A 23483-nucleotide genomic window follows, 5' to 3' on the forward strand; every position below is an offset into this window, starting at 1 on the left:
GAACCCCAAATGCGCACATTATGACGATTCACTACTCCACTGACAAAAAAGGTCGCTTCGTCGGAAAAGGCAATTCGTCTGAGATAACCATCATCGTTCTCAATACGTGATAGCATTTCGACCGCAAAGTCATATCGACGTGAACTGTCATTGGGCAACAAGGCCTGAACGATTTGTACTTTGTATGCACGAAACAATAAACATTTGTGTAAAATGCCATGGAGAGAGCTTTTTGGCATCTGTAATTCACGTGAGGCCCTGCGCACCCATTTCATCGGACTTAGCAGAAAGGACTGCCTTACAGCTTCCACCCTGTCTGCTGAGGTTCTTGGTCGACCAGACCTCGGAAGGTCAGCAACCGATCCTGTGTTCTTGAACTTCTCATACCAGGCTTTAATGCTCTTGACATCAGGTGGATTCCTTCCAAATGTTGTCTGGAAGTGTCTCTGCACTGTGGTTGGTTATCGTGTCTCATGGTACCACAGGACACACTGTGCCTTCTCCTGATTGGTTAACGTGGCTTCTTGGGCACTGCACCTCATCCACTACTTACGTACTGCGAACCTAAAAGAGAAAAAAAACTTTGATAGTTTGTGAACAATTAGATACCAGTTGCATATTTGTATCTTACTTCTAGGCTGAGTTATCAATTTATGTAATCAGGGAAAGACTTTTCGGACACCCTGTATAATTCTACGATATCCACGACGCTCTGTGTATTTTTGGGAATTGTGTGTGGACCCAGAGACCCTTAAAATTTATTATTGGTCCTCAGTAAATCATAGTCTGTCTTCTTCGTCTGATTGATCCGAATCATTCCGGCAACCGTAGTGTTCGCCGAATTCTTCTTGGACCTATTTCGATATCTTCCGACGATTCTTCCTTACTTTCATTTTTTTATATCCAATGTCTTCTTCCAAATCGGCCAAGTCGTCCGCAACGTCAGACAAGACGTCCGCGCATTCATCGTAAATAATCCTATCGTCTCTTTCGTCTGCCATGATGAAAGTGTAACTTATTGTTACTTAAACAAGAAACCAACACAATGAAAAAGATACTAAAGTGCTGTCACCGGTCAGTGCGCGATATTATGCTCACGACACCACTGTGGCGTCGCCGGCCACCGAGCGTTACTATGCACACGACACTACTCTGGTGTCGCAGGCTGTTGACCGCTATTTTGCGCACGACACCACTGTGGTGTCGCCGGACGGCTAAGTGTATTACAACAGGTCCAATCCACATAATATAGATGTGCCCATACAATATAAAGTACTCAAAAACAAGAATTCCACCCGGTGTGTTATTGTCTCCAATCCGTACAGGCGGTCGTAGAGCTACCGTAAAATTTAAGCTTGCAGTGTAGCTCAGGAACTTGATGACCTGGTTGCACGCGACGTCCGTACGTCCTCTCGCAGCTCGCCGCTACCAGTCCTTAAGCGACCCGGCAAGGCTTGTCCCAGACCAATTTAACCATTCGCGGCTTCTCGATACCCGCATCGGACAGCCGGAGTCCCCCAAAACAACAACTTGCTAGGCGCGTGCCCTCCAGCCAATTCACTCTCGAGGCTCCCACCAAACCAACAACACACACACACACACACACACACACACACACACACACACCGCGACCAAAGACCTTCGCTCGCGACATACGATCAGATCGATATCGCCAGCCCAAGTGGTAAGTGGCGCCAGTGGAATACCATGCGCCGAGATTAAAGCCGCCATGCGCAGCTCCTGGTCTAGTGACTCTTGATTACAGCTATGTCAGCTCGAACCTCTCCGCCACACGTCCACCAAAGGCGAAAGATTTTTATACCAACCTTCTGCGGGATGTTCCCCATAACGTGGTGGAAAACAAGTACCCTACGGTTCACTGGCCAAGAGTGTGGAAAACGATACACCACAACTTTCTGTCATCCACGGCGCGTTCGAAGTGGTATCAGATCGCCAACAAAAAATATGCCACACGACAGCGACTTCACACTATTGGAGTGGCAGACTCGCCTTATTGCCCAGATTGTCACGTCTTGGATACCGATGAACATCGTTTTACTTGCGCATCATCGTCCGGAGTTTGGCGACTAACACAGAAGATATTGGCTTGTTACCTCCGGGTCACACCTGATATGATTGACCCTCAGACCCTACTCTGTCCAGATGAAACTTACTTTCCGGCCGCAAAATATCATGCGCTTACATGGTTCAAAGGACTTACCGTCGCCTATATCTTTAGCGACGGAGAGAAAGAGCAGCTTGATTACTTGTGGTTCCTACAAAATGCTCACAATGCCCTCGAACGCACACCGAAATACCGTACGCTCTTCGGAAATTATTTACGCATCGTTTTCGTTAACCCCCCACTTAGCTGGGGAGTGCCAAGCTGCGGTTAATGTTCTGTGCCGCATCACACTAACGGCTGAACGTTCTGCCTTGTCAGCCATGAGCGAAGGAAGAGACAAGCTGCTGCAAGGATGCTGTTTTCCTTGAGGCACTAGCGAAGCAGAATGCCTCCGTTGCAGATGCCCTTCAAAGGCGCTGTTGGAGATATCAGATAACGATGGCGAAGCACCAAGTGGAACCAGTTACATTTATTGAAGAACCTTTTAGTTGGAATTGCATCACTGATTTACATTTTTTTTATTACTCTTTTAAGCCACCTTTGTTGTTTTAACACTTACCTGTAACAGTTTGTTACTAGAATTCTCATTTGTACACGTTTCCTAAATGTAATCATTAAAAAAAGTGGCTAGCGTTGCTACTTTCGGAGTGCGGAATCCCGGGTTCGATTCCCAGCCCAGTTGGGTATTTTCCCCGTCCGGAGACTGTGTTTTTAAATTGTCTTCATCACTTCATCATCATTCGTGAAGATGATGAGATTGGACTCTGTAATGACTGGAAATTAGTACGGACATTATTAAAGACGCCACGACTCCTGTACCTCTGCAAACAATTAAAAACTAGACATTTGATAAGCGGAACTTTGTACTCGAATTAGGAAATACAGCCACATTCTAATACAGTAGCTATTCCTCCACAATTGTGACTGTTCTGATCTTCCGCTTTTCAAACAGTTTTCTTGTTTTGCATCTGGTAATTTTCGTCCGAATTCCTAACTTCCGGTATTTCGAGACACTATATTTACTCCCGGCTGTTTTTATTGCAGTCGCTCGCGGTACTCGACGATCGAGGGCGAGCCGCGACCACCCTAACCCCGTTGTATTTCAGCCGTTAAGATTTATTAAGTCAGGGAAAGCATCTTGTAAGCGGCCGTTGCCGCAGCCGCCGTGTCTTCTTCATTATTCTCCCTGTCCCCGTCGAAGGCCTCGGCACGGGTCGAACGTTTCAAAATTTAATTGAATCGAGAAAACTGTGTAAACGTCTCATTAAAACGATCTCGTTTACACGGAGGGCGGGCGCCTCATTTGTAAGACAAAAGCGCTCACTTGTTTGTAATGAAAACAGCGAGGGTGGAAATTAGGCTGCGACGACAGCGGGCGGCCCGCCCCCTACCTGTTACTCGCGCAGGCGAACGGGGGCGGCCCGGCGCGCAGTGCGAATGTGTAGCCATGCGGCTGCTTATCATGCCGGGGGCGGCGGATTTAATTGTCTGTCGGACCCACTTGTTTCGCCTGCTCGTGAATGTCTGCAAGTTTACCATAAATGTGCGCCCGGCGGATTCCTAAGCTAGCTCCGTCTGACGCTTAATCCCGGACAGAAAATGAACGCATGACCGGTTGCACATCGCATGCACCGACAGTATGAAAGCCGGCTCGCTCTGTTTGTTTTCGAGATGCAAGTGTCTGTACGCAGTGGAGCCCGTTTAATGCCGTGTTTCTTGACTGCAGGTAAGTTTTACATTCAGCTCTTCACTGTCTCCCAACAGACAGAACAAGATTAGATTAGATTAGATTAGTTTAGATTATTACTAGTTCCATGGATCATGAATACGATATTTCGTAATGATGTGGAACGAGTCGAATTTTCCAATACATGACATAATTAGGTTAATTTAACAACATACTTAAGTTAATATAACAACTTAATTTTTTTGTGTTTTTTCTTTATTTTTTATTTTTATTTTTATTTTTTTATTTATTTTTTATATTTTTGTTTTTTTTTCTTTTTTTTTCTTAATTTATATCTAAAAATTCCTCTATGGAGTAGAAGGAGTTGTCATTCAGAAATTCTTTTAATTTCTTCTTAAATACTTGTTGGTTATCTGTCAGACTTTTGATACTATTTGGTAAGTGACCAAAGACTTTAGTGCCAGTATAATTCACCCCTTTCTGTGCCAAAGTTAGATTTAATCTTGAATAGTGAAGATCGTCCTTTCTCCTAGTATTGTAGTTATGCACACTGCTATTACTTTTGAATTGGGTTTGGTTGTTAATAACAAATTTCATAAGAGAGTATATATACTGAGAAGCTACTGTGAATATCCCTAGATCCTTAAATAAATGTCTGCAGGATGATCTTGGGTGGACTCCAGCTATTATTCTGATTACACGCTTTTGTGCAATAAATACTTTATTCCTCAGTGATGAATTACCCCAAAATATGATGCCATATGAAGGCAATGAGTGAAAATAGGCGTAGTAAGCTAATTTACTAAGATGTTTATCAACAAAATTTGCAATGACCCTTATTGCATAAGTAGCTGAACTCAAACGTTTCAGCAGATCATCAATGTGTTTCTTCCAATTTAATCTCTCATCAATGGACATACCTAAAAATTTGGAATATTCTACCTTAGCTATATGCTTCTGATTAAGGTCTATATTTATTAATGGCGTCATACCATTCACTGTATGGAACTGTATGTACTGTGTCTTATCAAAATTCAGCGAGAGTCCGTTTACAAGGAACCACTTAGTAATTTTCTGAAAGACAGTATTGACAATTTCATCAGTTAATTCTTGTTTCTCAGGTGTGATTACTATACTTGTATCATCAGCAAAGAGAACTAACTTTGCCTCTTCATGAATATAGAATGGCAACTCATTAATATATAATAAGAACAACAAAGGACCCAAGACTGACCCTTGTGGAACCCCATTCTTGATAGTTCCCCAGTTTGAGGAATGTGCTGATCTTTGCATGTTACGAGAACTACTTATTTCAACTTTCTGCACTCTTCCAGTTAGGTACGAATTAAACCATTTGTGCACTGTCCCACTCATGCCACAATACTTGAGCTTGTCTAGCAGAATTTCATGATTTACACAATCAAAAGCCTTTGAGAGATCACAAAAAATCCCAATGGGTGGTGTTCGGTTATTCAGATCATTCAAAATTTGATTGGTGAAAGCATATATGGCATTTTCTGTTGAAAAACCTTTCTGGAAACCAAACTGACATTTTGTTAGTACTTCATTTTTACAGATATGTGAAGCTACTCTTGAATACATTACTTTTCCAAAAATTTGATAATGTTAAGTGGAGATACGTCCGCAACAAGTGATCATTATTATTATTATTCTTTTTTTATTGCCACCTATGGTCACCTTTGTCTTTATAATGATTACCAGTGTCGTTCAAATTCCTGTTAAAACCAAAGTTTTATCTTATATTAGTAATCCGAAATACAGCCCTCCCGACTAGCCACGCGGCCTAACGCGCTGCTTCCCGAGCGGGGTGGCGTGCTGGTCCCCGGCTCGAATCCGCCCGGCGTATTAGAGTCGAGGTCCGGTGTGCCAGCCAGCCTGTGGACGGTTTTTAAGGCGGTTTTCCATCTGTCTCGGCGAATGCTGGCTGGTTCCCCTTATTCCGCCTCAGTTACACTTTGTTGGCGATTGCTGCACAGACACTGTCTCCACATTCGCGTACACCGTAATTACTCTGTCACACAAACATTTGGGACTGTACTCGTCTGGTATGAGACGTTCCCGGTGGGGGAATGGGGGTGGGGGGGGGGGGGGGTCCACTGAGGGTCGAACAGCACAATAACACTGGGTTCGGCGTGGGGCGGCGGTGGGGTGGGTGGACTGCTGTTGTCTGTTGAGGGTTGTGTACCACTGAGGGCTACGGCGTTTCTAGATCCCCGGTTCGACACACACACACACACACACACACACACACACACACACACACACACACACACACACACGCACACAAAATCTGTAATAGCATACAGGATACCACCCACTGCATGAGAGCGTGCTGAAAAGTAATGCCTCCGACTGTTGCAAGTGAAATCTCTGAAAGCTTCTTAAGTGGAAGAAACTTTATTAACGGTCTACATCTTTATGTCTTCATATTTATTTCCCAACATAACCTACCTGTCGACGAACACATTTCTTCCAACGAGAGACCACTTTGTTGACACCGTCATTATAGTCACAACCACACCACTCTTTACACCGCTTTATCGCTATCAGAGTGAAGTCCTCGAAGGTGTTCTTTCAGTTTTGGAAACATGAAAATTGGACGGGGCCAAGTCGCGACTAATGACTCTGAGCACTATGGGACTTAACCGCTGTGGTCATCAGTCCCCTAGAACTTAGAACTACTTAAACCTAACTAACCTAAGGACATCACACCCATCCATTCCCGAGGCAGGATTCGAACCTGCGACCGTAGCGGTCGCGCGGTTCCAGATTGTAGGGCCTAGAACCGCTCGGCCACTACGGGCGGCCCAAGACGGTACTGTGTCGAGGATGATCGATGGCAGTGAACCCAAGGCGTCGGATGGTTGCAGGTGCCGCAACGCTCATACCTGTATGTGGTCTTGTTTGTCACTCTGAAGGAGAGGCTGGAGGAAGTCTTTGAATTTGAAACTCGAATATAGCAAGTTGTTTCTGACGACCCGACATAGTTGCGTTACATACTACCATGTTACACGCAATAATTTGGGGACTCGCAGAGGCAGAAGGCTGCAAATACGTAGACATGAAGAATAAAGATGTAGAATGTTAATAAACATTAATTTTAATTTTAATAATTAACAGCCTCAGTTGCACTGTTTGCCTAGGATTTATCTAGGTTTCAGTCGGGATGACCCACCCTTCTTCAAAATAACAGTAACTACCGTCTTTCCATAGTGGACATCGTCAAGCTAAAACTACAAATCCATAAATAATCGTCAGACAACAAAACTTATCTGGAACTGCCTCGGCCCCACTTCGTGACCGCGAAGCGGCAGCCACGAGTGCCGTAATGGAACTGATTCTAGGCAAACAGTGCAACTGAGGGTGTTAATTATTAAAATTAAAATTAATATTTACACAGTTGCTGACAGGACCACGAAATATTGAAGATATTTAATAAATATTGCTTTATTTAAAATGTTTTAAGAGTTTGCACATAAAAAATTCGGAGGTATTACTTTTCAGCAGCTCTCGTAGTGGCAGAGCAACCTGTCAGTTTTATGTGTGAAATCTGCAGTACTTATAAATGTACATACGCATTTATTGTAAAGAGTATGAGTAATCAAGTTTGTGTCGTACAAGGTGATAAAGTCAATGTTGTAAAACAAAACAGTTAAAAAGATAAAGTAAAATTATGGTATGCGTAAAACTAAAAGTAGACTGCAAGAAAATCTCGCAGTTCACATGTGGAACACATCTTCTTTAGTCTTGCATGTTATCGTGTAACTTTGCAAGTATTCCACCGGAACGCAGTGTATTCGTGGCTCGGAACACGTACAGCTTGCTGTTCAACTCCGCTTCTGAGCTGGGATCCTAATCGCTGGGCTGGTACCATCGGTTAGTGTAAAGCTGCCCTCGGTTGAATATTGCGTTTTGCACAATTCTATTTCCAGAGTATGTATCTGTTTTCATTATTACTTAATTTCTGGCTTATTTGTTTGTGGTATCCTGCCACCTTTCTGAGTTCTAAAATTAGGGACCGCCTCCAAGTAGGAGAACTGGCGACGCCCCACAGCAGGCACCAGCAGCCTTTGCTAATCTACGCTGCTACTTCACATACTTACGAACGCGGACCGCCACGTCACGCCAAGCTACAATAGCGCTCCTAGAAAGTAAAGTCAAAACTACTACGTCCGTGACGTAAATATTTATGCGATAATGCACCGATATGAATGGCACTCCTTTCCTGACGCACCACGAAAACAAATTACGCCTCAAAACAACCATTCTTGAGAATACATTCACTTTATGTTTACCCCTTCTTCAGATATTTATATTTATATAAATATATAAATGTTCACTGTAGGCCATTAAAATTGCTACACCAAGAAGAAGAGCAGATGATAAACGGGTATTCATTGGACAAATATATCATACTAGAACTGATATGTGATTACATTTTCACGCAATTTGGGTGCATAGATCCCGAGAAATCAGTACCCAGAAGAACCACCTCTGGCCGTAATAACGGCCTTGATACGCCTGGACATTGAGTAAAACAGAGCAGGGATGGCGTGTACAGGTACAGCTGCCAAAGCAGCTTCAACACGATACTACAGTTCACCAAGAGTAGTGACTGGGGGTATTGTGACGAGCCAGTTGCTCGGCAACCACTGACCAGACGTTTTCAATTGGTGAGAGATCTGGAGAATGTTCTGGCCAGGGCAGCAGTCGAACATTTTCTGTACCCAGAAAGGCCCGTACAGGACGTGCAACATGCAGTCGTGCATTATCCTGCTGAAATGTAGGGTTTCGCAGGGATCGAATGAAGGGTAGAGCCACGGGTCGTAACACACCTGAAATGTAACGTCCACTGATCTAAGTGCCGTCAATGCGAACAAGAGATGACCGAGACGTGTAACCAATGGCACCCCATACTATCACGCCGGGTGATAAGCCAGTATGGTGATGACAAATACACGCTTCCAATGTGCATTCACCGCGATGTCGCCAAACACGGATGCTACCATCATGATGCTGTAAACAGAACCTGAATTCATCCGAAAAAATGACGTATGCCATTCGTGCACCCAGGTTCGTCGTTGAGTACGCCAAAGCAGGCACTCCTGTCTGTGAAGCAGCGTCAAGGGTAACCGCAGCCATGGTCTCCGAGGTGATAGATAGTGCTGCAAATGTCGTCGAACTGTTCTCGCAGATGGTTGTTATCTTGCAAACGTCCCCATCTGTTGACTCAGGGATCGAGACGTTGCTGCACCATCTGTTACAGCCATGCGGATAAGATGCCTGTCATCTCGACTGCTAGTGATACGAGGCCGTTGGAATCTAGCACGGCGTTCCGTATTACCCTCCTGAACCCATCGATTCCATATTCTACTAACAGTCATTGGATCTCTACCAACGCGAACAGCAATGTCGCGTTACGATAAACTGCAATCACGATAGGCTACAACCCGATCTTTATCAAAATCGCAAACGTGATGGTACGCATTTCTCCTCCTTACATGAGGCATCACAACAAAGTTTCACCAAGCAACGCCAGTCAACTGCCGTTTGTGTATGAGAAATCGGTAGGAAACTTTATTCATGTCAGCACGTTGTAGGTGTCGCCACCGGCGCCAACCTTGTGTGAATGCTCTGAAAAGCTAATCATTTGCATATCACAGCATCTTCTTCCTTGCGGTTAAATTTCGCGTCTGTAGCACGTCATCTTCGTGGTGTAGCAATTTTATTGGCCAATAGTGCATACAGTGAACACTGTGTCTTTACGTACGACGTTTTACAGTAACTGTATTGGAAAGTCCGTTATAAAATTCCTCAACGCCGTTAGTAAAGAAACAATGATCACGACACGTAAATAAACATAAACATGTGAAGGTGACATAAGAGCCGTCCTGGAATGTCATATTTGTAAAATAAACGCAAATAAAATCAATTCGTTGTAGCCAATGCATTACAAATTACCTCCAGTTTCAATAGTTGCAGTACTCTTTTACACTGAATAGCTAAAAAACAGGTGAGCCTGCCTAATATCGTGTAGGGCCCTCGCAAGCAAGCAGAAGTGCCGCCTCACAACGTGGCTTGGACGCGACTAATGTCTGAAGTAGTGCTGGAAGGAATTAACACCATCAATCTTGCAGGGCTGTCCATAAATCCATAAGAGTACGAGACGGTGGAGATCTCTTCTGAACAGCAAGATGCAAGGCATCCCAGATATGCTCAGTAATGTTCATGTCTTATGAGCTTGGTGGCCAGTGGAAGTGTTTAATCTCAGAAGAGTGTTCCTGGATCCACTCTGTAGCAATTCTGGACGTGTGGGGCGTCGCATTGTCCTGCTGGAATTACCCAAGTTCATCGGAATGCACAATGGACATGAATGGGTGCGGGTGATCAGACAGGATGCTTACGCACGTGTCACCTGTCCCGGTCGTATCCAGACGTATCAGGAGTCCCATATCACTCCAACTGCACACACCCCACACCATTAGAGAGACTCCACCAGCTTGATCAGCTCCTGCTGACATGCAGGATCCATGGATTCATGAAGTTTTCTCCATACCCGTACACTTCCATCTGCTCGATACAATTTGAAACGAGACTCGTCCAGCCAGGCAACACGTTTCCTATCATCAACAGTCCAGTGTCGGCGTTGACGGGCCCAGGCGAGGCGTAAAGCTTTGTGTCGTGCTGTCATCAAGGGTACACGAATGGGCCTTCGGGTCCGAAAACCCATATCGATGATGTTTCGTTGAATGGTTCGCATGCTGAGACTTGTTGAAGGCTCAGCATTGAATCCTGCAGCAATTTGAGGAAGTACTGTGTGATGTCGTCAGTCATAGACCACACCGCCGCCTAAGAGATCGATCCGCCGTATGCGATTCTCTCGATAAACGGAACAGAAGAACGGCTGTGTTAGCCACAGAGTACACAGCCAGTCGCAGTACTTACGCTCGCCGCGAGGCGCCGCTTCATGTGCGGCAGGAGAGTAGTGCAGTTGTGCCAGTATACAGTTCATAGCCGTGCTCAGTGGTCAGCCAGCGCTAATGTTAGTCATCGTCTGCAGCTCAGTCATTGCTGCCATCAAGCCTTTGTAACTCCGTTCCAAGTTAGTCTTCAAATTCACCGGATTCGACATTCAAGATTACGAGAGCTTAATTCGTCACTGCAAGACGTGACTTGTAAATTATGCCATTCTACAGACGCTTAGCCTAGTCGCGCCTTCTATAGTTGTCAACCAACTGATCATGGACTACAGCAAAGTTAAGTAATAAATACTTTCTTATTTTGTACTCCTACTAATTAATTGTGTTTTCCTGTTGTAGCTACCAAGCAGTCTTGGCATAGTAGAACTCACATTTCCACCTCCTTGGCTACCTCATATTTGCCACCTCATGTTGGTGGACTCGATTATGGTGGAAGATCGAGATCCATCAGGTTGCACTTCCGTCTCTTCGGTCGTCGTTGGTCCCGTTATTGCAGGGTATTCTTCCAGCCGCAGCGATGTCGGAGATTTGATGTTTTACCGGAGTCCTGATATTCATTATACACTCGTGTAATGGACGTACGGGAAAACCCCCACTTCGTCAGTATCTCGGGGGTGCTGTGTCGCATTGCTCGTGTGCCGACTATAACACCACGTTCAAACGGACTTAAAGCTTGATAACCTGCAATTGTAGCAGCAGCAACCGATCTAACAACTACGTCAGACACTTGTTGTCTTATGTAGGCGTTGCCGTCTGCAGCGCCGTATTCTGCCTGTTTACATTTCTCTGTATTTGAATACGCATACCTGTATCAGTTTCTTTGGCGCTTCACTGTACGTTCGCAAGAATTACTTACTAATACTAATACAAGAAAAAGTAGGAAAACAAAATAAAACGTTGCGAAACGCAATTCTAATCGACAAGCAATTGCCGGCCGCCGTGACCGAGCGGTTCTAGGCGCTTCAGTCCGGAACCACGCGACCGCTACGGTCGCAGATTCGAATCCTGCCTCGGGCATGGATGTGTCTGATGTCCTTAGGTTAGTTAGGTTGAAGTAGTTCTAATTTCTAGGGGACTGATGATCTCAGACGTTAAGTCCCATAGTGCTCAGAGCCAGTTTGACAAGCAATTAAGAGTAACTGTGCATTTTTTGTCCACAGACAGCTAAGTCAAGTGTTTGAAATTTAATGTGTCAATATCGACAAACAGTATTAGCAAATATGACTGATCACAATGGCATTGATTGTTTCTGAATGTTAAACAAATTAAACGCTCAGACTGGAAACATGTTATAATCCAGCGGCGGCAGAATGGCTTTTAGCTTGCGCGGTGTAAGCAAAACTGTCTCAATTTCAAACACGATGCGAGCCGATAATCTACGAAAATATCCAGAAAACGCGTCCTGGGCGAAGTACATGCAAGGCGGCCGATGTCACTCCCACGAATTTCTTTCACCTACCGGATTGCAGCCAATTACGTCCCGAATCCGGCCGCTGATCCCTGGTTATCCACCCGCGTATCACGCATTCTGATATCGGTTACGTAATTAATTTAAAATCTCGGCTGCCTGTTAATGTTTACCGCGTCTGCAAACAGGGGCAGGCTCCTCTTATTTTCGCCACGTGAACTCGCAAGAGATGTGGAAGACGGCAGGGCTCGGTAGCGCCTACCCAGTGTCACCTACCTCGACAACGGAAGTAGCGGCCCGGAATATGGAGCCTGTTACGCCGGCTGTACCGGCGCGCAGGCGCAAGTAGTTTTTCCAATAGCAGCCGAGGGGCGCCATCTATTCTCACACCGTCGTCGCCAGTCTCCGCCAGGACAGAAATCATATTTCAATATCCGCCATCACGATCGAAATGAGAGAGCAAGGGGGGGAAAAAAAGGAAAAGGGAAAAAGGGAAACTGCTACGGGAGCATAAAATCGCGGCTGGTGGCGCCACAGATAGTGACATAAAGCAGAAGGCAGGACGGCGCACTAAAAACTGTCGGCCGCTCTGCGTGAGAGCCGTAAAACAGCGCGCGCCTGGGCGCGATGGCCACCGCCGCCGCGGTCGGGGGCGGAGGGTACTGTGTGCGGGCGGGCGGTCTGCAGGGCTGTGTGTGGACACAGCGCGAAACGCGGCAGGCCTGCCGGCGCCGGTGTGGAGCACTGGAGAGTCCGTCTCTATCGCCATCACTTGTCATTAACACGTTACAGTGAAGCTGACAGCAAAGTAAAAAACACTACTGGCCATTAAAATTGCTACACCACGAAGATGACGTGCTACAGACGCGAAATTTCACCGACAGGAAGAACATGCTGTGATATGCAAATGATTAGCTTTTCAGAGCATTCACACAAGGTTGGCGCCGGTGGCGACACCTACAACGTGCTGACATGAGGAAAGTTTCCAAACGATTTCTCATACACAAACAGCAGTTGACCGGCGTTGCCTGGTGAAACGTTGTTGTGATGCCTCGTGTAAGGAGGAGAAATGCGTTCCATCACGTTTCCGACTTCGATAAAGGTCGGATTGTAGCCTATCGCGATTGCGGTTTATCGTATCGCGACATTGCTGCTCGGGTTGGAACAGTTGGGGCCGGCCGGGGTAGCCGAGTGGTTCTAGGCACTACAGTCTGGAACCGCGCGACCACTACGGTAGCAGGTTCGAATCCTGCCTCGGGCATGGATGTGTGTGATGTCCTTGGGTTAGTTAGGTTTAAGTAGTTCTAAGTTCAAGGGGACGTATGACCTCAGAAGTTAAGACCCATAGTGCTCAGAGCCAGTTGAACCATTTTTTTAACAATTGCGTTCAGGAGGGTAATACGGAACGCCATGCTGGATCCCAACGGCCTCGTATCACTAGCCGTCGAGATGACAGGCACCTTATCCGCATGGCTGTAACGGATCGTGCAGCCACGTCTCGATCCCTGAGTCAACAGATGGGGACGTTTGCAAGACGTTTGCAAGACAGTTCAACGACGTTTGCAGCAGCACGGACTATCAGCTCGGAGACCATGGCTGCGTTTACCCTAGACGCTGCATCACAGACAGGAGCGCCTGCGATGGTGTACTCAACGACGAACCTGGGCGCACGAATGGCAATACGTCATTTTTTCGGATGAATCCAGGTTGTGTTTACAGCATCATGATGGTCGCATCAGTGTTTGCCGACATCGCGGTGAACACACATTGGATGCGTGTATTCGTCATCGCCATACTGGCGTATCACCTGGCGTGATGGTACGGGGTGCCATTGGTTACACGTCTCGGTCTCCTCTTGTTCGCAGTGGCGACACTTTGAACAGTGGACGTTACATTTCCGATGTGTTACGACCCGCGGCTCTACCCTTCACATGGTTTAAATGGCTCTGAGCACTATGGTACTTAACATCTGAGGTCATCAGTCCCCTAGAACTTAAAACTACTGAAACCTAACCAACCTAAGGACATCACACACATCTATGCCCGAGGCAGGATTCGAACCTGCGACCGTAGAAGTCGCGCGGTTCCAGACTGAAGTGCCTAGAACCGCTCGGCCACCCCGGCCGGCCTCTACCCTTCATTCGATCCCTGCGAAACCCTACATTTCAGCAGGGTAATGCACGACTGCATGTTGCAGGTCCTGTACGGGCCTTTCAGGATACAGAAAATGTTCGACTGCTGCCCTGGCCAACACATTCTCCAGATATCTCACCAACTGAAAACGTCTGGTCAATGGTGGCGGAGCAACTGGCTCGTCACAATACGCCAGTCACTACTCTTGATGAACTGTGGCATCGTGTTGAAGCTGCATGGGCAGCTGTACCTGTACACGGCATCCAAGCTCTGTTTGACTCAATGCCCACGCGTATCAAGGCCGTTATTACGGCCAGAGGTGTTTGTTCTGGGTACTGATTCCTGAGGATCTATGCACCCAAATTGCGTGAAAATGTAATCACTTGTCAGTTCTAGTATAATATATTTGTCCAATGAATACCCGTTTATCATCAGCATTTCTTCTTGCTGTGGCAATTTTAATGGCCAGTAGCGTATGTCAGCTTCACTCTTCCTTGTACGCCTCCGTAGCTGCCACGTCGGAGCTTTTGACTGGCGCATGCTAGTCCCTGGTCCAATTCCCAGTACTGTCATTGATTTTTTCCCCGTGGGTAAGACTGGATCCACTTCAGCGTCGTGATGCCAAATGAGGAGTTACTTCAATGAGGAGCATCTTCAACGAGATTAGTGGCTCCAAGCCCCGGGAAGCTAACACCATGCTCCTTCATACGGCATTCGAGTCAAAGCAAATTGTAGAGGATGACACGGTGGCCGGTTGGCACTAAATGAATCGTCTCTCTTTCGTATACATATTCCTGTAAGCAATCGTGATGTTCGCCTTACACTGGATAGCTATATTTCTTACGAAAAATCTGGGAAGCTAATTTATATCGAATTCATTTGTTATTGTTAAAATCTTCGGTACGAAGATTGGCTTGATGCAGCTCTCCGAGCTAGTCTGTCCTGTACAAGTTTCCTCATCTCTGCATATCTGCTGCGCTATTTATCCATACGAATCTGCTTGTTGTATTGAAGCCGTGGCCCATCTCTACAATTCCCCCCCCCCCCCCCCTCCCAGCTCTCAGCATTTCCATTCACTATCAAAGACGCGACCTGGAGCTCTCAACAGATAACCCTCCGTTTGTGGTTGCACCTACGGTACGGCTATGTATATCAAATGGTTCAAATGGCTCTGAGCACTATGCGAGTTGACTTCTAAGGTCATCAGTCGCCTAGAACTTAGAACTAATTAAACCTAACTAACCTAAGGACATCACACACACCCATTCCCGAGGCAGGATCGAACCTGCGACCGTAGTGGTCGCTCGGCTCCAGACTGCAGCACCCAGAACCGCACGGCCACTCCGGCACGGCGGCTATCTGTATCGCTGAGGCACGCAAGCCTCCCCACCAACGGTCCATGGTTCATGGGGGGAAGGGGGGGGGCAATTATGTCACATATTTTGACATTCGGAAATTCACTCATCAAAACCTATACAGTATTTCCCGCTGACCTAGAATCATGAAATTTGGAAAGAAGATAGGTTTCACCATACTAGTGAGGGGAAAAATCCGAAAATTGTTTAACTGTAATTATATCGCATAAGAAATACCTTTTTGCCATGAGAACATGCACTACGTTCGTCATGCCTTAAAAGCAGAAATAAAAGATATCACTGTATGCAAGTATCCAACGTAAGTTGTAGTCATGTTTGACTGAGTAAACCAAAAACATTTAATTAAATCTCCTCTCTCTAAATACGTAAACAGAAGCCTCCCGCATACCTCGTTTTGTGCATCTGTCTAGTATCAAAAACTACGGTAGAGATTGTGATAGGATCTTGGAAGTCCCGGAACCGACATCTTGCCTTTTTAATAGGAGTTCTCCAGGAGAAATGATTTTAAAACACATTTAAAAGTTGACATGCTACCTGTTAGACATTTTGTGGTACTGAACAAATGGTCAAAAAATTTTTCGCTGCAAATTGATCTCCTTTCTGCGCCTCTGGCACCTTTAATAATAAGTAATAAAGGCCAATTTTTCCTCTAGCAGTGTATGTATGAGTATCATCATTTTTTTCTCAAATAGTGATGGATTATTTTCAGTAGCGAATATAATATATTGTGATGGTAAAGTTAAAATGCCCAACTACGTGAAGTCGCATCTAAGTGACGACAGCAGGTGAGCTTCACATATGAGTGTTACAGCATGCTTTTGTGCAATCGAAACTTTCTTTCTAATTGACGAGATGGCCCAGACAATTATTCCATAACACATTACTGAGTCGAAATATTCAAAATATGTCAGGAGGTTCACACGTCTCTTTTCATGTGTAGCATTACCCGAAGAGCAGAAGTCGTTGAACTTAATTATTTGAGAAGCTCAGTAATATGCCTCTTCTAGTTCAGTTTTCATCGATACGCAAGCCTTAAAATTTGGAGCATTCTACCCTATTTACTGACTCCTGTTCAGGTGCTACATCAATTGTTGATACGGCTCCATTTACTACACAGATCTGAATACAGTGTGTTTCCCCAAAATGTAGGGATACTCCATTTTCAGAGAACCACTTAATAATTCTTTCCTGCTGCTTTCTCTCTAGTGGGATTTATTATGTCAGTAGCAACGTGTCCAAAAAGTACGAAATCTGCTTGTTGAATGTTAGGAGGGCATGCTGAAAAGTAATACCCCGAATTTTTTAATGTGAAAACTCTTAAAGCTTTTTGAATGAAACAGAATTTATGAATATTTTTCATCTGTATTCTTAATGTCTACACATTTATTCCTCAACATAGTCTCCCTGATGACGAACACATTTCTCCCAACGACACCGAGCGAGGTGGCGCAGTAGTTAGCCCACTGGATTCGCATTCGGGAGGACGACGGTTCAATCCCGCATCCGGCCATCCTGATTTAGGTTTTCCGTGATTTCCCTAGATCACTTCAGGCAAATGTCGGGATGGTTCCTTTGAAAGGGCTGGCCCGACTTCCTTCCCCACCCTTCCCTAATCCGAACTTGTGCTCCGTCTCTAATGACCTCGTTGTCGACGGGACGTTAAACATTAAACCTCCTGCTCCTCCTCCTCTCCCAACTATAGACCAGTTGATTGATACCGTCACTGTCGAATGTTTGACTTCGTCGATGGTGCCACAGCCTCATCTTTGCATCGCTTCATCACTATCTAAGTGAAGTCCTCGAAGGTGCTCCTAATGTTTTGAAAACAGGTGAAAATCGGATGGGAGCCACATCGGGACTGTAAGGAGGATGATCGATGACAGTGAAAACCAAGGCGTCGGATTGTTGCACACACACTATGTGTTCAAAAGTATCCGGACACCCCCAAAAACATTTCCTTATTAGGTGCAGTGTGCTGCCACCTACTGCCAGGTACTCCAATCAGCGACCTCAGTAGTCATTAGACATCGTGAGAGAGCAGAATGGGGCAATCCAAGAAGTCATGGACTTCGAACGTGGTCAGGTGATTGCGCCTATGGGATGTTTTGGAACGCCGACTTCGTGACAGGCCTCACCGACTGACATCGATACCTCTTCTCAGTGCAGCACTCCGTGAAGAATGGGTTGTTATTCCCCATGAAACCTTCCAGCACCTTATTAAACGTATGCCTGCGAGAGCGTAAGTTGTCATCAAGGCTAAGGGTGGGCCAACGCCATATTGAATTCCAGCATTACCTATGGAGGTCGCCACGAACTTGGAAGTCATTGTCAGCCAGGTGTCCGGATACTTTTGATCATATAGTGTATCGCAGAGCTCGTGTGCGGTCTGGCATTGTCATGCTGAAGCAGATGGTACTCCTTATGTGGACGAATTATTTGAATTCGAAACTATATTAAAGCACGCTGTTTCTCGCACACCGACATGTTAAGCCGTCGGCAAACAGGTAGTATTTTTGAACGTCAACATTGAGCGTGACAAATTTAAGGAGCTGCTGAACGGTAAAAAAGGGTGCGACTGTGGATACGGTACTAGTTTCAACGTGGTCTATGCGATCGCAGGGCGCTCCAAGGCAGTTGACTTGACTAGAAGAAGGATTTACGTGGTAGGAGACGTTCTGAGGCATCAAGAGATCACCAATTTAGTACTGGAGGCCAGCGTGGAGGGTAAAAATCGTAGGGGGAGACCAAGAGATGAATACACTAAGCAGATTCAGAAAGATGTAGGTTGCAATTCGGAGATGAACAGCTTTGTACAGGATATAGTAGCATGGACAGCTGCATCAAACCAGTCTTCGGACTGAAGACCACAACAACAACAACAACAACAACAACATCTTCATTTGCCACACCAGACTGGACAATAAGCGACTGGATGGAAGCCTTAGCCCACTTGGTGATTTTACATAGGACCAGAATTTTCTCGGATATGACGATGGTAGTAGTTGTATGCTACACGCATAGATCTTTTCACGAACGCACGAGTCTCTATTAACCTTTGCTTGCTGTCATTTGCGCGTTTTCTTTTGAACCGAAAGTGCAATAGCCTCTGCTTCCTCTGTAGTTTCCGAATCTCGTTATTAAACCATAGTGGGTCTTTTCCATCCTCAATTCATTTACTAATCACACAATTCTCCACACCGCGATTTACAATCTGCTTAATCCATGATCCATCTTACCGTAACTATGTAATGTCAATTCACTGTATAAGTGAGATGCTTTCTTTTATTTGGGGCGTGGGGAGTGGGAGGGGGAGCAACAGTCTTCTGATTGGTTTGATTCAGCCCGCCACGAATTCCTCTCCTGTGATAACCTCTTCATCTTTAGCACTTGCAACGTACGTCCTCAATTATTTTCTGGTTGCATTCCAATCTATGTGTACATCTACAACTTTTACCCTCTACAGCTCCCGCTACTGCGATAGAAGTTATTCCCTGATGTCTTAACAGATGTCGTACCATTCTGTCCCTTCTTCTTGTGGGTGAGTCTCACATATTCCTTTCCTCCCTAACTCTGTGCATAACATCCTCATTCCTTAGATTATCAGTATAAACAATTTTTAACCTTCATCTATATCGCCACACCTCAGAAGTTTCGATTCTCTTCTGTCCCGGTTTTCCCACATCCCATGTTTCGGTACCTCTTCTGTTCCGGTTTTCCCACATCTCATGTTTCGCTACCATACAGTGCTGTAGTCCAAACGTAAATTTTCATAAATTTATTCGTCAAATTAAGGCATATGATATGTTTGATACCAGTAGATTTATCTGGCCAGGAATGTCCATTTGAAAGTGCTAGTCCGCTTTTGATAACCTCCTTGCTCCGCCCGTCATTATTTTCCTACGTAGATAGTAGAATTCCTTAACTTCTTTTACTTCGTGTCCGTTAATCCTGATGTGAAGTTTCTCAGCGACTTCTCATTTCTTTCATCTTCCTTCGATTTAGTCTCAGTCCATATTCTGTACTCCTTAGACTGTTCCTTCCATTCAGCAGAGCCTATAATTTTTCTTCACTTTCACTCAGGATAGCAATGTCATCAGCGAATCGTACCACTGATTCCATTTTACCTTGAAATGTTATTCTGCTCCTGATCCTGTCTTTTATTTCTGTCATTGCTGCGTCGATACACAGATTGAGCAGTAGGAGCGAGAGACTTACACTCTTTTTAATCCGGGCACTTTATTCTTGGTCTTCCACTCTTATTATTCAAATGGTTCTGAGGACTATGGGACTTAACATCTGAGGTCTTCAGCCCCCTAGATTGAGAACTACTTAAACCTAACTAACCTAAGGACATCACACACATCCATGCCCGAGGCAGGATTCGAACCTGAGACCGCAGAAGCAGCGCGATTCCGGACTGAAGCGCCTAGAACAGCTCGGTCACAGCGGCCGACTCTTATTATTCCCTCTTGGCTCCTATACATGATGTATACTACCCATCTCTCCCTCTAGCCTACCCCTGTTTTCTTCGGAATTTCGATCATCTTCCACCAGCTAGTCGAATGCTGCTTCCAGATCGACAAATCCTGCGAATGTGTCTTGATTTTTCCTCATTATTGCGCCCATTATCAATCGCAACGTCAAAGTTGCCTCTCTGGTGCTTTTACCTGTCCTAAAGCCAACTGATCGTCATCTAACATGAAACGTCCCCTTAGAAAAATTTTAAATTACTGTGCTTAAACTGACACACAATATTTTTAGCGCAACGCAGTCTGACTTTCAATAATCCCTACAAAAGAATGGCCCTGACTAACATTAACCTATACCTTTCACAAATCACTTACCTCACAAAAATCTTCGTTACTCGAACTACTGCAATACAGCGAGCGCCACTACTGCCAGCTGAATAAAACATTCAAACTGCTGAAGGCACTAACTACTGTTAGGCATAGTTAGCAAATGAAAGATTTTGATAGAGAACAAACAATGTATTTACCTTAATAGTGTTCAAAAGTCATAATATATATAGCAGTTCATGACATCCATTCTTAAAAATGTACTGTTTCTGATGGATACACGTCTAGATCATCCGCTCTCAAAACTCCGCGATTTCTCTCCCCACATCCACCACTGCTGGCGGCTCACCTCCAACTGCGCAACGCTACGCGCTGTTCACATCCGGCTGCCCATCACTACAATAGCAAACAACAATGCAAACCAGCCACAGACTGCACACAGCACAGCCAGTGATTTTCATACAGAGCGCTACGTGGCGTTACCAATAAAAACCTAAACAGCCTACTTACAAACACATCCTCAACAACTGCTTATCTAGAATGACGTTTTCACTCTGTAGCGGAGTGTGCGCTGATATGAAACTTCCTGGCAGATTAAAACTGTGTGCCCGACCGAGACTCGAACTCGGGACTTTTGCCTTTCGCGGGCAACTGATCTGCCATCTGAGCCACCAAAGCACGACTCACGCCCGGTACTCACAGCTTTACTTCTGCCAGTATCTCGTCTCCTACCTTCCAAACTTTACAGAAGCTCTCCTGCGAACCTGCAGAACTAGCACTCCTGAAAGAAAGGATACGGCGGAGACATGGCTTAGCCACAGCCTGGGGGATGTTTCCAGAATGAGATTTTGGTTCTGCAGCGGAGTGTGCGCTGTTATGAAACTTCCTGGCAGATTAATACTGTGTGCCCGACCGAGACTCGAACTCGGGACTTTTGCCTTTCGCGGGCAACTGCTCTGCCATCTGAGCTACCGAAGCACGACTCACGCCCGGTACTCACAGCTTTACTTCTGCCAGTATCTCGTCTCCTACCTTCCAAACTTTACAGAGGCTCTCCTGCGAACCTGCAGAACTAGCACTCCCGAAAGAAAGGATACTGCGGAGACATGGCTTAGCCACAGGCTGGGGGATGTTTCCAGAATGAGATTTTCGCTCTGCAGCGGAGTGTACGCTGATATGAAACTTCCTGGCAGAATGAAACTGTGTGCCCGACCGAGACTCGAACTCGGGACTTTTGCCTTTCGCGGGCAGCTGCTCTACCATCTGAGCTACCGAAGCACGACTGCTGGAGAGCTTCTGTAAAGTTTGGAAGGTAGGAGACGAGATACTGGCAGAAGTAAAGCTGTGAGTACCGGGCGTGAGTCGTGCTTCGGTAGCTCAGATGGTAGAGCAGCTGCCCGCGAAAGGCTAAAGTCCCGAGCTCGAGTCTCGGTCGGGCACACAGTTTTAATCTGCCAGGAAGTTTCAACTGCTTATCTGTACAACGGGAACTACGCTCTGCCATATACTTGAAAATGATCAGTGGAATATGGTCGTAGATGCAGACGTAGAGACGGCCCAGACAGTCGAGCTCTGTCACGGCAGAGCGCGAAGAAGCAGGCGGGAAAAGCGGAAAGGGGCCAGCTCCCCGTGTTTGCGCAGGCGCCGCCTCCGGATATTGTGAGCGCCGCCGTCCCGTCTTGTATGCTAATGACCGCTCGCCGCCGGCCAGTCCGTGGACTTGGCGTCGAATCAGGCGGTGGCGTGGCGAGGCGTGTCGCAGTGTCAACATTGCTGACCTGCAGCTGCGCGGTCCACCGTGCACTGACTCACTGCCTACACAGTAGCTCCAGGGGTACGGCGGCCGGCGCTTAGGTGCATTTGGGAAGGCGGTGGGCGGAGCAAGCTGCTAAATGCAGCGTCGTGTTCTGTTGTGTGGTGGCGCTGGTTCAGCGCTCCGTCGACAAGACTGTCATTACGGGTGGAGCACTCAGTCCTCTGGGCGAGGATTAGAGAGGGTATCAGCAGTAGCATGATCACATAGTGCTCTACCACACTAAAACTGACTGGCACAGTTTTCGTATCCCAGGTGGTTGAATGAGAAGAGCCTTGCCCAGTTACCTGGCGAGACACACTACTGGCCATCAAAATTGCTACACCAAGAAGAAATGCAGATGATAAATGGGTATTCATTGGACAAATATATTATACTAAAACTGACATGTGATTACATTTTCACGCAATTTGGGTGCAGAGATCCCGAGAAATCAGTACCCAGAACAACCACCTCTGGCCGTAATAACGGCCTTGATATGCCTGGGCATTGAGTCAAACAGAGCTTGGATGGCGTGTACAGGTACAGCTGCCCATGCAGCTTCAACACGATACCACACTTCATCAAGAGTAGCGACTGGCGTATTGTGACCAGCCAGTTGCTCGGCCACCACTGACCAGACGTTTTCAATTGGTGAGAGATCTGGAGAATGTGCTGGCCAGGGTAGCAGTCGAACATTTTCTGAATCCATAAAGGCCCGTACAGGACCTGCAAAATGCGGTCGTGCATTATCCTGCTGAAATGTAGGGTTTCGCAGGGATCGAATGAAGGGTAGAGCCGCGGGTCGTAACACATCTGAAATGTAACGTCCACTCTTCAAAGTGCCGTCAATGCGAACAACAGGTGACCGAGACTTGTAACCAATGGCACCCCATACTATCACGCCGGGTGATAAGCCAGTATGGTGATGACGAATACACGCTTAGAACGTGAGTTCACCGCGATGTCGCCAAACACGGATGCGACCATCATGATGCTGTAACCAGAACCTGGATTCATCCGAAAAAATGACGTTTTGCCATTCGTGCACCCAGCTTCGTCGTTGAGTACGCCATCGCAGGCGCTCCTGTCTGTGATGCACCGTCAAGGGTAACCGCAGCCATGGTCTCCGAGCTGATAGTCCATGCTGCTGCTAACGTCGTGG

Source organism: Schistocerca americana, chromosome 1 (assembly GCF_021461395.2).
Source record: "Schistocerca americana isolate TAMUIC-IGC-003095 chromosome 1, iqSchAmer2.1, whole genome shotgun sequence".
In the NCBI taxonomy this organism is placed as follows: Eukaryota; Metazoa; Arthropoda; class Insecta; order Orthoptera; family Acrididae; genus Schistocerca; species Schistocerca americana.